We start from the raw sequence: 5202 nt of genomic DNA, 5'->3' as shown, positions 1-5202 counted from the left end.
GACCTATTGAAATGGTCGGTTTTTTTAGCATATATGTAAACAAAATGTAAGGTGTTGATAGAATGACAATAAAAATATGCTAAGACGACATAATTTGCGTAGCAATAGACGAACATAGTATATAAATTGTTGAGTCAACCAACCTCACAACTTCTTTTTTACTCACCCCTAAAACTTTTTAAGTGACTCAAAAAGATCAAGCTATATCTATTTTAATTTAAAAACAAAGTGAAAGGCAAAAAAGAACTAGTATTGAATTCGGTTATCCTTTTAAAGGTGAGGATCAAATATGAAGTTTTATTTTGGCTAGAAAGGGTATGAAGCAATAATAGAAGGACATGTGGCAAATAACAAAAATCACAAGAAAGGACATTTTAGTCCAAACAATCTCAAATTCACCCAGATCTAAAAAAACTCATTTCATTTCTCTTCAACTCAACCCTACACCACCACCACCACTCCAGCACACTATCACCCACCGTCACCACCACCCCAACCACCATTATCATAACCATGACGACATCCGCCGCCACCCAACCACCACCACTAACACCGATCTCGCAACCACCTCTTATCCACACTCTTACTCGAACCCGACTTCCACAATCCGATTAGCAACCATCACCTCCGGCTCCAGTGAAGATCCTCTCTGCAAGTGGCTCTACGACACATTCATCTCTGATCCAGAACTCTGTCTCCTCATTCTCTTGTTCATCCGCTACTCAAAAGTATTACAAGATAATGTACTGAACTATTATTTTTTGTTTTAAAAATGAATGTGCAGGTTTTACGTTTTACATTTGCGTTATACAAGATGATTTATTAGTGTCTTAAAAGTGATGTTTTTATGTTCTCTCGTTCATCCCCAACTCAAAATAATATATTGCGTTTTACAATATTAGGAAATAATTATTATATTGGTGTTTTACATGATGTGTGTAAAATTATTTGGTGTTTTAAGATTAAAAGGTTTTTGTCTTTTAAAACTAATCTGCAGCACTTCAAAATAATATATTGCGTTTTACTATATTAAACAATACTTACCATATTTGTGTTTTACAATGTGTGTAGAATTATTTGATGTTTTAAAAATAATGGTTTTTTGTCTTTTATGAACTTGTAGCAATAGATGAAAAATAATTCCAATTGCGTTTTACGTTAATTTTCTTTTGTTGCTTTTTAAAAGGAAATAAAATTGTGGTTTTTATTTTATATAATAAAGAAGTTGAAAAGCAAGCATAGTTGACTTCCTTGTGAGTTGTTGTATTTTATGAACTTGCAGCAATAGATGAAAGATAATTTCAATTGCGTGTTTTACGTTAATTTTATTTTGTTGCGTTTTAAAAGGAAATTGTGATTTTTATTTTATGAAATAAAGAAGTCGAAAAGCAGACATAGTTGACTTCCTTGTGAGTTGCGGCTCCTTTCGAAAATGGATAAACAATTAATTGCGTTTTATGTTTTTCAATAACTTCTATAAGCTTTTGTACAATATTGTTTTTTTTTTTTTATAAAACACAACTGAACCATAAATTGTGTTTTATAAAACACAATGTTAAAATCGTGTTTTGGTCCATTACATTTTATAACACAATAAAAAACACATTTTTATGTGTTTTAATCCATTACGTTTTAGAAAAAAAATACTTTCTTTTGTGTTTTTTTATCTATTGGTTTTAGGAAAAACACATTTTTATGTGTTTTTTGGTCCATTTGCGTTTTAGAAAAATACATTTTGAAGTACTTTTAGTCAATTGCGTTTTAGGTAAAACACATGTTTATGTGTTTTTCAGCCGTTGTGTTTTAGAAATAAGACATTTCTTTATGTTTTCTGGTCATTGCGTTTTAGAAATAAGACATTTCTTTGTGTTTTTTGTACATTGCGTTTTAGAAAAAAAAATCATTTTTATGGTTTTTTTCCATTGCGTTGTTTGCAACTGGGTTTTTGGAATTTTTTTTGAAAGTATAGCAATAGTATACTAATTTTAAAGATAGATAAAAAAAACGCTCATTTTTTTGTACAATTTTTATGAAAAAATAATGTTGTATGAAAGAGTTATTAACGTTTAAAAAAAGAGGGGGATTGGAGGAGAGAGAAACTATTGCATTGGATTGACTAGAATGCCCCTAAACAAACCAATCGCCTCTTTTTTTTCTTCAATTTCACCCATTTAATCTTAGCCCTTGATTTATAAATAGATGATCAAGATTACTTCCTACCACTTCTACCCAAATAAACTTCCTAGTATATCCTAACCTATCATTTTAAATGATTATTGAACGGTACAATCAGAGCCGGCTATTGGGCCGGTTAATCCGGGCCGTCGCTCGAGGCCCAAGCTTTCAAAGGGCCCAAAAGTTTTTTTTTAGGTTTTTTTATTACAGGTTTTATATTATATACTTAATAAAAACACTATGTTGACACTGAAATTGATAGATCAGTTGGTTCCTGACTGGCTTTTAAAAGGCCACTTTCCGTGTTCGAGGCTTGCTGTTCACTTGTTTTAATAATTTTTGACCTTTTAATTTAGCTTCATGGCCTTTGTGGGGCACATCACTACATTTCCACATTTTTTCTTTATTAAACATTTATATTAGTATTTTATTATGTAACCCTTTTAACTTTGTTATTTTGTTTAAATTTAAGTTTATTTATATATACACACGTTTAGGGTTCCTTTTTTTTTAATTTGCTAATTTATATGTATTGATAATCAAACTTTCACCGCAACGCGCAGTGTAAAATTACTAGTTATATATAATGATAAAAGGCCAAAAAGCATTGTTTATGCGCTTATGGCCTAGAAAAGGGGCCCAATTTTTTTTTGTCTCGCACGAGGCCCAAATTTTTTTTATAATTCTCGGGGACGGCTCTGGATACAATACATTTTCGTAGTCTTCGTTACCTCAAAAACTTTATTGTAACTATTAGTTTTACATGTTGCAACGACAAATTATCACTATTTATTTGATCAAACTCGAACCAACTCGAGTACTTAAAGAGTAATATAAGATCGAGTAAAAAAGACAACTAACATGTAAGTAAAACTTGGTCCACCGTTAGTGTCAGCTTCATAACCCCGCTCACCCACCCACAACATACATCATAAATATCCAGGCGCCCACAAAAGAGTCGGTTCGTTAGCCGTGTCGTGAGGTCACTTATCCCAAATAGTTGAATGTAGTGGGCTCTTGGTGCAGTCACCTATCTCAAATAGTATATGGGGTCAATTTTGAGTTGAAAATTTCATTCATGTTGTGTTAACAGGTTGCAACAAAAAGAAATTATAATTACTTTGTATTTTTTTGGCCTTTTAGCATTTATATTTTCAAACAACAATGGATCAAAAAGAGATAAAGATAGTAACAAGCTTGATCACGGCTGTCTTACTTTAGTATAAAGTCATAAACATTATGATTATTTTATATGTGTGGTTAGGGTTGTAAATTACCAAACGTTCAGTGAACAGTTTGTGAACCGTTTGACGGGAAGTTCGTTTTATGTTCGTTCGTTTAATAAATGAACAAATACGAACAAGAAATTTTGTTCGATAAGTTAAACAAACGAACATGAACAGAGGTTGCGTTCCTTCATTTTATGTTCGTGAGCGTTCGATAATATGTTCATTTATGTTTGTTCGTTTATGTTCATTTGTGTTCGTTCATTTAAAGGTTTTTTATGTTATATTTTTATTTTATTAGTTTTAGTTTTTGAAAATTTGAAACCATAGTTATACTATACGCTTCCGCCAATATCCTTCATTTGACCCTTTTCAATTTTAGCTTGTGTGAAAATTTGACCACTTCTTATTTTTTGTGTTACCTAGGTCAACTATGTTCGGATTGCTATGTTAAGTACTTACTTATTTTTGGTGGATTCTTCGTAATCTTTCTAATGAAAAAAAAAGATTTTATTTTAAAATGAATATATAACGTTCGATAAGTGTTCATAAACATGTTCAGTTCCTTAATGAACGAACACGGACAAGAAATCTTGTTCGGTAAGCGTTTGTGAACCGTTCATGAGCATGTTCATTCCTTAACGAACGAACACGAACAATGTCTTGTTTGTATTCGTTCGATTCGTTTACAATCCTATATGTGGTCTATATGTGTAAATTAAATAAACGGTTTATATGATTACGTGTTTATTTATCATTTTTTTTTTGGTAGAATAGAAGAAAATTGTAGTCGGTTTATATGATTATGTGTTTTTCTTTTTTTTTTTTTGTAGAAAAGAAAAAAATTGTGGTAAGTGTTTGATGACCATGCAAGAGAGTTCGGACTCCTGATACATGAAATGCAACAAAATATGTGAGTTCTACCATCCAATGATCTTGTTAAAAACGAATCAAGTAATTAATTGTTAAGTTATTCAAAAAGATAGGGACATGCAAAAATGATATATTGGAAGAACATGTGTAGGGGTGAAGAAAAATAATGCAAGGCATTATCTGACACGTGGCAGTCCAGTCAATATGGGGCGTTATTGCAAAAGTGGCGTAGTGGGAATAATGCTTAATAATGCCCCTTCCAATCATTAAAAAAAAAACAAATTAGTTGGTCATTGGCTAGTCAAACTCTCCTGCACTCCCATTGGCCACTTCAATAAACCATTTGACCACTTCCAGCGTTTTAATTAAAACGCCAAGATCCAATTTTTTCAAATATAACACCTAATAACGCCGGGTGTAATGGGGGTGGGGGCGTTTTGGGGCGTTTTTTTTCAATTTTTTTTTAAAATACCGCCCACTACAGGTGGTCTAATATAGAAAGTTAATTGCATTTGGACTCTTTTATTATGCTTAATTAATTAAACGAGAATGTCAATTCATTGAATTACAAAAGTTACACTGTACAATCTACTTTTCATCATTTAGCTTTCACCTTTGAACCCATCCAATTTTAACTTTGGACCCTTTGCCAAAATTTGTCCCCTATACGCATAGGTGTGGGAATTGGAATTCAATCATTCATGAATTTTTAAGCATATTAATAATAATTCATTACTTATAAACCTTTTTATAGTTTATTCTACAACTTTTCACTCAATTTTTGTTTTTAAGTTATTCAAATACCCTACTTTGAGTATCGATATCTGACACATCTGAACCTTGCTTACCTATATACTTTAACTGACGGAATACCGATAAGTGATACCTCTACGAACGGATTGGAGACTTCATCCATGAAAACAAATAC

Source organism: Helianthus annuus, chromosome 16 (assembly GCF_002127325.2).
Source record: "Helianthus annuus cultivar XRQ/B chromosome 16, HanXRQr2.0-SUNRISE, whole genome shotgun sequence".
NCBI lineage: Eukaryota > Viridiplantae > Streptophyta > Magnoliopsida > Asterales > Asteraceae > Helianthus > Helianthus annuus.
The sequence above is the reverse complement of the archived record's forward strand: the minus strand, read 5'-3'. Positions refer to the sequence as shown.